Below are 13,865 nucleotides of genomic sequence, written 5' to 3'. Positions count from 1 at the left end.
TAAAAATAATTTAGTACAACTCTGATCAGGTTATTGCATAACAATCTCAGTAGTTAAAAACGGTTTAGTCGTCTTTCAGTGTGACTAAAAAATATACCGCTATTTTTTTGTTTTTTGGTAAACTGTCGTTTTATGTGTCATTCTCTTATAAATGATGGGATCAGGAATTTTTCATATTTAACTTCTGTATCCTTCATATGATAATATAATAATCATATATATTTTGGAAAAATATTAATGGTTTAAGTGCTTCCAAACACGTTAAGAAAACTAAAGGCTACATCATTCAGAACGATCATATTCCAAATTCATTATCTCAAAAGGTTTTCTGCTCATTTTTTTTCTTTTTCTGCCCATGCAGAAAAAGAAAAAAATCTTTCTCGTTAATCCATATTTCTCTACGAGTCAACTTTATAAATTATAAATTATGATGCATAAATTATGAAACAAATTATATGATGTATTATAAATTATAAAACATCATATAATTTAACAATATTTAACAATAACAGTAATTAAAATGAGCTCAGACTTCCTACATCCAATACGATAAGATAGTGACAATCAACGACATCAATAGGTTACGCAATTAACCAAAACATTTTCTCTTTTGTCTACAAAAAATAGAGGTTAATTATTTGTACACGGTTTAATTTCACATAACCAATAATAGCAGTTGAGAGAAATGATTTTCCAAGTTCGGTTGAGAAATCTTAAACAATGCAAACGAGAAGTAGCTTCACTGCAAGTATATACTTATCTGCTTCATTATTCATCTTAAATTATGCGTTGATTTGCACCTGCTATTAAAAATGTGTACAAATTTGTAACATTTAATTGATTTCTCTATATTCAAATTTGGAAACCTTAAGTTTTTCATTGAACCAGCCCGAGAAAACACGCAGTTTACACCCGAGAATATATAGATATTTAGGCATGAATTTAATCCACCTTTTCTTAAATTTAATGATTAAGGAAGCAAATCTGGGCGGGTCGTAGGTCTTAAGGAGTTACGAACATCACGGAACATTATTATATTTATTATTATATAGAAATGATTCTGCATTTTTCTTAAATTTCATCAAATGTCTATCAATTCTAGTCTGATCAGATGGTTACGGTATATTATAAAAAATTATATTTGCATTTCTAATCCAAAGAAAAGTCAAAAAAGCTCTTACTGGCATTTTTCTTCAATCATAAAATAAAATTAATCTAAGTGTGTGTGTGTGTGTGTGACAGAGAGAGAGTCTAATGAGCATCATTTGGTAGATGATTTGTGTATTTCAGTCAATACGTGAACCAACATTATAGAAGTCTGTTTCTCTTCCTGGTATTTTGTTCATGATTGTGGAGTTGTCCAATATATACAGTACAATACGTCGTTCTGTATGCTAACTGCTCAACATAGTATCTACTGATTACAATCAATAGTTATTGACAAAAATGTGGAAGTCTCCCCAAGCGCTATCTACCGTTAGAATCAATAAGTATTGATTCAATGGTAGGCTACAATAAAAATGACACTTTATCATTAGGATCTTGGAAAGCTTGGTCACAAAATTACGATTAAAGCTTCGAAGTAGAGCATAAAATTGCAATATTCTTTTCATTCGAACCAAACATGAACGTCTAGCACTAATCTGCTCAGTTTAGTTAATCTTAAAGTCCTTTTCTTAATATCTTAAAGGGTTTTTTTTTAGGTTAAATAAGAGAATTCTCTACCTAGCCAGTTTTTTTTTTCATTTTTTTTTTATTTTCGCTGTTATTGAGATAGAACAAGAAGGAGTGTAGTAATAATATGCTTTCAGCTGCAGGGGACATTTTTTCCCCTTAGTAGCGTGCTTCAGACATTACCGGGGAACGTACTCGACGCTGGAGGTAGCGCAGTAGCTTATTTTTCATTCTCCCACTGTCTGCTCGCTTCCCTGTGAAACGCAGTTCACTTAACCACCTGATCTACCTCCCGTCATGCACCTGTGAACTATGGAAGGTTGTTTTCGTGAACTATGGTCGTGTAGCATCCTCGGTGCTCTTTAAGCCATCACGTTGTCATGAGCTTCGATATGCCGAACTGTTCGCAACAGATAAGACGGGCAAGGCTGAGCTATCCGCCGTCACGATTTGACCAAGGTTAAAACGCTTCGGGCTGCAAAACTGCTTTGGCAAGAACTGCCACGTAGGAGGTTGTTCCGCTTAACGGAAAGGGACATTAGAGTAGTGGCTTGTTTTCCCACAAGTTTAAGACATTAGTAGCAGGTGGAGGAATAGATGGGGAGTACGAAATGATATCGGCTGCATGCCAACTGTTAACATAATGAGCCGTCCTGACGATTCTCATATTTTATGCAGATAAAGAGAAAACAGCGGTCCACTCTATTTCCGTGAGCACTATGACAATACAGTAAACTGCATCGAAGCCTTCGGCTCTTCATATAATTAGTAAACTGCATAATTCTTTAAGCATTCAGGGACAGGAACTGCGCTTTGAACGTATAGATTAGGGGTCATTACGTTTAATTTTAAATCGTAATGCCAGTGGACCAGTTGAATTACAGCGAGTTAGTTCACTGTAGGAAAAATAACATCTCCTCAATTGTTATTCACAACCGTTTCTCTCTCTCTCTGTCTGTCCCTCGTATAATATATGTGACGTCACTGTGCATAAGGAAGCTACAAGAAATATTTTGTTTGGCTAGTTCAGATGACTCATCTCTGTGCGTGCACCAGAGCACACTGTGCTCAACAGCAACTTGCCTATTGCAACAGCCTACGTGTACATTTGTCGTCTTCTACACAGGACAGTGTTGCTTGCTCTTCATGGAGAGCTGACATCCTTTGATTCTTACTCCATATATGTATCTTATTTATTAGACGGGCTGAAAATCATGGAAATTGCAATGATAAGAGCACAACGACGTCATCTTAATATGAATGGTGAATTAATTTCTCCTTTGGTTACTGTATATGAACGTGTTGTTATTGAGCATAAGAAATTGCATATGCAATTTTATGCCTCACTGCAAGAGTTAAAGCAAGTGGCATTTTTCAATGCGCTATTGAGAATAGGCGTTGGTTTGTATTACTTCTCATAACCATGTTATCATTTCAAAGGCTCATCCTTAAACGATGGCAAACGGGAAAGGGCTGTATCGTGTGATCCACTCTGACGGGGATAGATGATAAATATCATGGTGCAATGTCGATGCGTTCTTTTAGAAAATGTTATTTTTTTTACGATTACAAACCGCACTTTCATACGTTTTTAAATCATTAAAATCGTCTTTGTTAAGATTTAACAGATTCAAAAGTGTTCAGTAAACATAATTTATCTGTTGATTTATATTAAGATCATTATTATATTATATAGCTATTGAAGTCAAATCAATCTAGAGATTTTAAAAACAAATCGTTATTCAATTCTTCCATTTTTTTATTTGTGCGTTTGTGACATTTTGTGATAGAGGAAGCAGGTTCAAAAGACCTGTCCGTATATAAAGAATGATTTTATTAAATAGATGGAACATGGTCAGTGATGTGATCCATCAAATCACTTGATTTATATCAACATTTTCGTAATTATAACCTTGGTAAAGCTTCAGTAAATATAACTTGAAAAATCATAACACTCGACAAACAGAAGAGTTGTGGGTAACCGAGCAGATTTGTGAATACAATTAATTGTTGCATTTTCGCTTCAAATGTCAATAAAGTCAGTTATTTAAAAATTTCACGATTGCGCTTATTTATCTTAATTTATACACGAGTGTATTTTAGGTAATTTCGTCGATAATGTTTGTTTGCTTTTCTTAAGTTGATTAATTTCAGCAATTTCAATTCGCCGCTTCAGTTCACAATAACAAAGTATAACAAAACGCTTTTCTATGTCGTCTAGTGTTTAGATTACTTACGTTCATTAACGAAGCTACGTTCCATTTCTGACATGGGATCTACAGGTTTTCGTTTGTTGATGATTTTCTTGCGCGGTGTGAGACAATGCGACGTCTCATCCCAGGCCTAGTGGCTTAGAAAGAGTTCTATGATACTAGAATGCGTAGGTTTAAAACTTTTTGGAAAGCATATTTCATAAAGAATAAATAAATAATTGAAATTTAATTTTTATGACTATTTACTCTTTTTTTATGTCATTGGGCTTTTTACTCAAATTTTAGGATATTTCTGATGTTTTAACGACAGATATATATATGAAGAATATATAGGAGTAATTATTCAGCATACCTTTTTACCGTCATACCGGTTTGGTGTTTTTTTTTTTTTTTTGTTTGTTTGTTTTGGTGTTTTGACATAGCGTTCACTTCCCCCACGAGCTCCGAAGACGACACACTGTCGAAAGGGCTCAAATCCCGTTACTCCCACCCATGATCTTATCCCATCATATCCTTCTCCTTCCCCCAAAAATTTCTGTCACCTCGCTCCCAAATAATTCTCGGCCCACCCTTTAAAACGCTGGTTTAAAATTCACACACCTCTTACCTCACCGATAATTCTTCCACATCTCTCTATCCCTACATTTCCAACCCCATCTCTTCCTTTCACAACAGATAAATGTATACCTCCATACGCCTGAATGGAGGTATACATTTAGAAGACAACCAGCAACATGCTATAAGGTATGCCCGAATTATTATTCCTAAAAAATCCAATGACCTTATAAAAAGGGTAGTTCTAAACAAAAATAGCTAAACAGCCATAACAATAATATTTACTTAGGGGAGTAGCATGGAAATTTTTCCTGAAATAATACCTATAATTGAAATTTTATTTTGGAAACATTACTCTCTCTGCATTTTTCCTTCTCTCATGATGGATCCGTGTTCTCGGTCTTGGTTTTTCCATGCCAGCAAAGATGCCAACTTTTTCTGTCCTAAGCCAATCATCTCAATTTCTCTCCTAGTGACTATATCCTCCCATCTCCTAGGGCGGTTTACCAGGCTTTGTTTTTATGTGTCTGGGATAGATACCAGTCTGTTTTTCTTGAAATACATCTATTGTATTTCATAATGCCCTGTCCACCTTTTTTTTATAGATAGCTTCTACCACATCTTCGAATGCATGTTTTTTCTTATTTTAGTGTGTCTTACGTGATCTTTGTTGCTTATATTACAGACTCTAGTTTCTATTGCCTATTGGGTTGTTATTAGGCTTCCTTCTTCCTATTTTGTTGTGTTCCATGTCTCGCTACCGTAAGTAATTGCTGGTTGAACAATACTATTAAAAAAAGGTTTGATCTTATTTTGATATCTATTTTATGGTGTGTGATATTGTCTTTTGTCTGGTTTAAAGCTTTCCAAGCAGCCTTCTTGCATCTATTTATTTCGTGTTATATATCGTTGTTCATTTTGATTGCTTTTCCTAAATAAATGTAGTGCTTAACTCTGTCGTTGACTTCATCTGGCAACAAATAAATTACAAAATTTGATTTGTTGGTCATGACAGCATTCATTTTTCATCTACTTTGTCTTGTCAGGATGGATTTGTAATCCTGCCATTCAACAGTGCAAGTCCATTTCATTCAAAGTTATTTTTAGTTCAGACAGTTGATGAGGTATCTGAACCACATCATCAGCAAACGGGAGTATTTGAAGACACTCCCATTTGCATTAAAAAAGTAATCTGACTCCTAAACTTTTCTCATGTGCCGAAAGCCTAGGACGGGCATACTTTTTATTAGTCTATTTCTATAATATTTCTATTATGATTATTGTTTTGCAGTAGTCTGTGTTTTTGTAATTTTAGTGGGGATTTAAAATTCTCAACGATCACTACATTAATGTGTTAAGCGTTTATAAATTTTTGTCAACGTCACAACTTCTCACTATTCAGCCCATTTGCTCATATGAAACGGTCTTATTAATGTTCTTCCTATGAATCATTTATATTTCAGTTTTCGGAATAGGTAGATCCCTTTTTATTTTCTTTGTTTTATCCCCGATTAATTCAAACTTCTCTCACCGCTGTGATTACTCTAAAAATATCCTTATTATAAATTTATAATATAGATATTTCTCATGTAATCCGGTTTGTAGGAAAAGGACAAAATGCCGTTTATTTGAGCCATCTTTTTTCTTTTCTTTTTCTATTTGTAAGTTGTTTCTAAAAAAATGATAGACCCACTTGGCAAATGCTCGTTTCGAGTGATAATGGTAGGTAACCTGTATTCAATGAGGAATCTGAGGTCAAATCTTGGCTATAATAATTCTTGCAATAAGAGTAATCATTAACGCTTTATAATAAGTGAATATAATTGAATAAAGGATTATAGTCATAGTTTGTAATTGGTTAGAAACGACCCAGTAGTCTAATTCTAGCCATTTTTTGTCAAATAATGTTGGAGGCAAATGTTATCACTTTAGATAACAAACTTAATTCCGAATGGTTGCTAGATCTTGCATGAAGTCTTCCAGTATTCTTCAGATAGTTACTCCAAGAGAAACTGTCATCGTTTCTCTTGGAGTAGCGTCATCGCCAACTAATCGAAGTCAACAGAAGCTATCGAAATATTCTGCACTAAAATCACGTTTTAACCACCTCAGCATTTCACCAATGTTTGTAGAAAATGGATGTGAAATCCTGAGAATTGGTACTTCACCAGAGGAATGTTAACCTACAGTCGAAGCGGATTGAACTCATTAATCCAAACACACAAATTCGATCGATCATTCTTAGTGGATCAAATGAAACTTACAGTCCTGATAGCAGACAGATTTCAGAATAACATCAAACTGAGCAGTTGGAATTTCGACAGCATATTCTCTGTTGAACGTTTCAGAAGAACTTTAATTTTAACTCTAATTTCTGTCCTTAATAGCTAAAGACAGCAATCAGGTTGTGCGCGAGTGCTACTTGGAACTAGTCAATCGAAATTGGGTGCCCTTCGAAAAAGTCAATTCTCCGAATACAACAACATTCGTTCCAGAAAAAAAAATTGAAGCTGGAGATGGAACCTAACTTTCTGCCATGTCTACATACAGTCCAGAAATGCAGCATGTGATTCTCATTTTTTTTTTCCATTCGACGTGGAAAGCGCGACGGATGGTTGCGTGGATGTCACGTAGTTAAGATTGATGAAGTCGAGATCGACATCCGATCTCGACTTCATGAAATGTTTCTGCAAAGGCTTTTTTTTATCATTTTAAATATTAAATGTTACAATAAAAAATAACGGTCAAAGTTCCGAAAATATATGGAACGTAGTTTTTCTACTAGTTGATTTGAATGCACTTCGTATTTATAAAGCCATTCGGGATCTTATTTTTCTGATCATCCATTATTTATGCCATGCATCCCTGAAAATTAATTGTAATGTTCCAAGAGAGTGATTCAAGGCAGTGCCCGCACCTTAAAGGTATTACTGTTAAATGGAATAATGGATGTTTTGAATCCGTGTTATCACTAACTCTGATTTCTTTCTTTCTTTGCTTTTTTATCAATGTTGAACGTACTTGACCTTTCGCTGATTTTGAGCAGCGAAGATATTCATTAATATATTTATCGTATCCCTCATTTTCCAGAACACATTTCCTAAAAGGTTAATTATAGTTAAGGACTACCTATAAAAGTTTAATCAAAATAAATAAATAAATAAAAAGCCTGTAATCTATTAGTGTTAGGCAACGTACTAAAGCACTAGCATGCTAATGGAAGAAAGAGCTTTATTTTGAAAGCACATCCAACTTCTCCATAAAATAAACCAACAAAATGACATTAACAACATTGACATCGGTGTAACTTTAACTAATTAAAAGAAAAAAAAAACTGTTGCCCATTTATATTTTCCTTATTTCGTGAGAAATAACGAACATTAAGCATTGAGTAACATGCAACCATAAAAGAATAAATACTTGATGTTGTTTTATCCCAGAATGTTGTTTGTTTAACCCATAATTTTTTAGACTTCGTTTTTGCTTTCATTAGTGCAGAGCACTTCTGTAATGCAAAATGCCCGCATTTCATTTATCATATCTTATTTGTATTACAGTTTGCTGCATCTCCCTTTACATTCCTGGTGTCTGTTTTCCCTGTTTCTCTACTTATCCAATACCATTAATGGTTAACAGGATTCAATGTAAGCTATTACTAGGGTAAACTAAAGTTTGTCTGATTAATAATTTACCTAGGAGGGAAGAGAAATGACAGAAGCTCAGGAAAAGTCCGAAAATAACCTGTAATTATTTAGCTTAATAATCAATGGATGTGACTCTGTGAAATGATTTTTATGTTTTTTGTGCCTCAATTACATGCCATAAAATTATCATGAAATACGCAGTTTTCAAATCCGTCAAACTGTTTCAGCTATGAAGGGCAGTAATCTTCTTTTCGAGGTCTCCGATTAAAATGGCCTTCAGAGTTTCTTGCAGGAAATACAGTTGACCAATCCTTTAACTTCCAAACCACACGTGATAACAAATTCGTTGCTGGTTTCAAATAATCTTAATTAAAAAAAGATTCACTAACAGTTCATTGTACCTACCTGAATTTTGTCGGTGAACTTTCAGAAAAATGACAGTACTGTATTCATCTATCATTTCAGAGTATACCTTTGTACATTTTAAAAGCACGATATACTTGATTTTTAGTCAAAGTATTGTCTGTTTTTAGTTCCTGCACTCTAGCAAGTCTGTGGTGGCCATACTTCTTCTAGTAAACCAATGTCCCCTGTAACACAACAGAGCCTACTCTGGCTTGGTCTGAGCATAAAAACATGCCTCTATTGGAGCAACAAGCTCAGATAATCGATCTAAATACGCTTGAACACTTGGAGTTGAGGTGCAAATACTGTGTGAGGACTTGTCCCTGCATACCAGAACCACTTGCACATTTGAAAACTACTCCACATGAAGAATGAAAATTAATTTCGTAGTTCCGTAAGTCTCGATTAAGCCCTTTGATCCAAAGCTTAACTTCGAATCTCGTCTAGGAGGCGAAGTACTTTTATATGGCATTTCAGATGAATGTCAGTTTATTTGACAGTTGCAGTTTTTTCCCATTAGGGAACCCAAGTTTATCCTCAAGCAGCCCGACAAACTGCCAAAGGAAAAAAAAAAACATGAAATTTATATTTCGAAATTATATTCAGATATGAGACTAACATAACCACGTTATCCTGGAATTATGGTTACGAATTCCACTCAGGGTAGATTAGCGGATCTTTACTAACCTCTTAGTGCCGAGGATTAGGTTATTATTATTATTATTATGATCATCATCATTTTTGTCGAAAAATTAGTCAAGTAAAAATAAGACAAAAATGTTGCTGAAGAGTACTTATATATGAAACATTTTAATTTTCAATTTTTTTCATTTAATACTTTTCTACTTCATTTTTTCTTTAGTGATACTTACAGGCCCTTAGAGCCTCCCAAGGTTGGTTATGTAACCATAATTTTAATAGGACAAGGCGTTTTGTTTATATATATAATTTTAGGAAATGCAAGTGTTATTATCTCACTACTTTACAGAAAACATTATAAGGGTATTTCACATATGACCTTATAAACTCTTTAAGAAGATATTTAGGCTTGCGTTTACTTGTTTCACATCGTTTTAGTCAATTAGAGTTGACAGCACTCTCTGTGACAATATAATGAATGATTTCATCATAAGCGCAGTAAACTAATTATTAATGATTCAGTGGAAAACTTAGTATTAAAAATGGAGATAAACACTTTGATTTTTCCGGTGTCAGTAACATATTAAAAATTCGTTTGCTTTACACAAGGATGTGTGTGTTTAGCTATTGAATAAAATTCAATAGCTAAATGTAACTTTAATATTCCCTTTAATTATCTTATTTGTACATCTTAAATCTTTTATAAACTTAATGTTTATATATTATATTGGTATTATGAATGCAATAACGCATAAATTAAAAATAAATCTTGGGAAAATATTTGGTTATGTTTTATTCATAGTTCTACATTTGTTTCTTTAGATCTTCTCTCGGTTTAAATGTAAGTACAAAAGATAAATTCATCCTTCGAATTTATCTTTTGTACTTGCCCGCATCTCGAAGTCATATTTCAACTTCGCTTTGTTCTGTTATTTATTCAAGTTTGTGATCTAATTAATAACAGAACTGTTTCTATTTTGCTTTCTAAATACATGATGAATATAATTTTGTTTTAGAATACAACCTTCAGAACAATATATATATATCATACCAAATAGTAGACAGAAAGTGTTGTTTCCAATTGCAGTTTCAACAAAATGGATTCCTCATCGCAGAAGAACAGTTTTTTATTTCTCTGCTTCAATACACCTGTCTTTACTTTTTACACTTTATTTTTGATTACCGAATAAAGCTTTACACATAATTACTGGGTATGTGCAAACAAACTAATTATCTGTCCGACGACAGAAGGTTAGCTCCTGAAGCTAATAAAATCAATATTGGAGTGCAATAAGATGTTGTTGTTGTTGGAGGGCGCTGAGATGTTCACAAATTATCCAGCACGGACTTACAGCAAAAAAAAAAAAAAACGTACTCGCTACCAGAAGAGAATGCTTCAGGTAAGCATTGTATTTGACACCATCAACCTTTCTGATCTTTTATGCTTCATTCTCTAATTTTTGTCAAACAAACCAGCTAAAGAAAAATATAAATTTTTGTTTAAAATTTTTTATTTAAAATTTTGTTTAATTTTCTCAAGATTAAAAAGTAAGTGTATGCGAAAGGCGTTAAAAGATAAGATGACGTGTTACGCTCATTACCTTCGCCGTTTAACAGATTTGCCACGGTGGACTAAGTGCGGCTCGCAAGCCGCATGTGGCTCCCAAAGCTACTCTGTGCGGCTGCCGAGACAATATTGGTTTTCATTGCCATTTTTCCTAAACGATTATATTAATAATCTATAGTAGTATAGTATGTATCAATATTAGAATATTTTATTTCGTAAATGCTTTAAAGATAAGTAAAAAACACATATTTCTAACTTTAAATTTGTAGCTTCTAAATCATACCGGCCAAAAGGGTTGTTAACGTGGATTTTATTATCGATTTGGTTGGTAAAAAGTGTTTCGACATCTGATGGCCTGTGTCGCTCTCGCCAAAATTAGTTCCAAAAGTGACTACTAGGATCGCTGCATTACCCACCGCCTCCGTTGCCTGAACTCTGAGTCATCACTCTTCATGCAGTACACACAAGTTACGCGCTTGTGGTAATGTTCAAGAGCCGCAGAAAATATTATTTTCTGCGGCTCTTGAACATTCAAAAATGTATGAAAAGTATTATATGTGGCTCTTATTGCCGAAGAACTTGAATACCCCTGAGATATAGCATCTAAATCATTTCAATTTTAATTTTCGTCTTCTTAATATACTCTTTAAGAGTTGGAAATGTTTCATTCTACTCTAAACATTTCTTAGAAAATAATGAACTAATTTTACATATTTTATGACACTCCGTTTAGTATATAGTTTCACACACACGTATATAAGAAATCAATATAAAAATAACAAGTTATATAATAATATAGTCCTTATAAGGACTGGCTTAAAGGGGCGAAGTAAGAATGCTTTTTAACTTCCCTGTTATCTGTATCTGTAGAGGACAGTGTAGGGATAAGGTGTTATTGAGCTATTAAAGCTCGGATCATATTAAAGCTGAGCCTCAGTTACAACTTCATTGGCTGCAGCATTGCATCCATTACCCTCAAGGTTATTAATCAGCGCATCTCACGCCCGATTAATTCTTTCGGTCCATCCTATATTTAATATTTAATAATAGTCCTTATAAGGACTGGCTTAAAGGGGCGAAGCAAGAATGCTTTTCATATTCCCCGTTATCTGCAGAGGACAGTGTAGGGATAAGGTGTTATTGAGCAATTAAAGCTCTGATCATGGCAGGAGGGTAATAGCAATAGCCGAGCCTCAGTTAGAACTTCATTAGCTACAGCAATGCCATCCATTACCCTCAAAGGGTATTGGATTGAATGAATCCTCTCAGCTCATCTTTAATAATAATAAAATATAGATAATTAATAAATAAAAGTATACAAAAAATAAAATGGTGTATCATTATTTTCTAAGGAAACTTTGGATTTTCCAGCAGAATGAAAAATTTAAAGCTGCGTAGCATGATATATTTTATCCTTCGATATCATCAGCTGTCTCCAGAACACTTTTTTAAGGGAGAAGGGGATATAGGAATTACACTATTGTACGCCTTTGGAGACGGAATACACTTGGCATACTCTTTCACAATGCGGAAGAGTATTATGGGTGACGAAGTGATTAGGAGCGGAAGTCGAATGACGTTTATAGCCAGGAAGTATAAAAACGACATGGTTTCTGATAGGCTGCCAGATGCCTACTTAATTAAATCAACTGTCATGTGATTAGTGTAAATAAATTTAGTTTGTGAAGTTTTAATTAACAGAGCTGCTGTTGCATTTTATTTGCTTAATAACCATTTAATGATTTCTTTTCTCTCAAGGAAAAGTAGTAGGGAGGATATTTTCGAGAAAGTGATTGTTGAAGAACAAATGAAATTCACTTTTTCTTTGCACAATTACAGAAGAAGAGATAAATTTAAATTCTCACTAGGATTATTGTTTTGACAATTACGATGATCCCGACTGTTTCTCTGTTATTATACATCCACCTAAGAGAGCTCATTTTATGAACAAAGACGAAGTAATAAAAAAAAAGCTGGCCTTTGGAGAGATTAGAACTCTTATCACTTCATAGGGTCCTATGCTAATTAATTTTTACTTTAATTAATTTTCTTTATTTAACCAATGATATTTGTTAACATAAGAAATTCGTGAAGACAGATATTCTCGAGTGTTAAGCACGAAAATCGAGTAAGTTATTTAAAACTGTAATCTAATCATTGATATGCAGCCTAAAATCCGCACTTTCCAACTGTACAATGGCTTATTATCACTGTTCGAATGTTATGCACGTTATTACTAAATCCGAGATAATCGCCTTATCCCAAGAATTGATAAAGCATAGAACGCGTTCATATCTCTCTCTCTCTTTCAGGTATCGTAGGTACAGATGTAGAGAGAGATATGAACGCGTTCATATCTCTCTACATCTGTACCTACGATACCTGAAATAGCTTTCTATAACCGTCTTCACCCAAACGTCACACACACACACACACACACACACACACACACACACACACACACACACACACACACACACACACACACACACACACACACACACACACACACACACACACACACACACACGTTGATCTTCCAGTTAATGTGCCAAGAGTTATTCCCATCTGATGGACATTCTGCATAACATCAATTTGTCGGAAATGACTTTAAATAAAGTGACTTTAATTTACTAACTCAACTGGTATTTAACCGTAATATTTAAAATACAGGACAGAGTTTTTTCGGAGTAAGAAGTTTAGAATTGAAGATATATTTGGCTATTACATACGCACAAAAGTAATGATCGACCTTCCGCAACAAAAAAGAAACACACGGCCACAGTCTTGATGCACTTGAGTGAAACTTTTGAAATCGCTTTTAAATAATCACAAAATTCCAAATCTGTAATCATATTCTCTTGGAACTTGGAATAACTTCTTTGGGTGATGGACTGATTCCTTGACTCTTCGTCCCTTTATCTGAGTTCTTGATTGTGGGTGAGAGATCAAATATGGATATTTTACCCGCTCTTTGTGAGCATTTCGTGCTGTATCATCTTTCTCTTGCGATGAAGGGTTTTGTTTTCCATGTTCGAAGCGATCTGAGGGTTTGTAGTCAGCTGCTGTCGAATTAGCTGATTTGGATGATTATCTGCGACTGTGAAGAATTTTTCTGCAATTCTTATCATATGGGTCTTGATATCTGGCAGGTTAACTTCTCGGTGT

Source organism: Typopeltis vanoorti, chromosome 23 (genome assembly GCF_054136105.1).
Source record: "Typopeltis vanoorti isolate ZY-2024b chromosome 23, IOZ_Tvanoo_1.0, whole genome shotgun sequence".
Classification (NCBI taxonomy): Eukaryota; Metazoa; Arthropoda; class Arachnida; order Uropygi; family Thelyphonidae; genus Typopeltis; species Typopeltis vanoorti.
The sequence above is the reverse complement of the archived record's forward strand: the minus strand, read 5'-3'. Positions refer to the sequence as shown.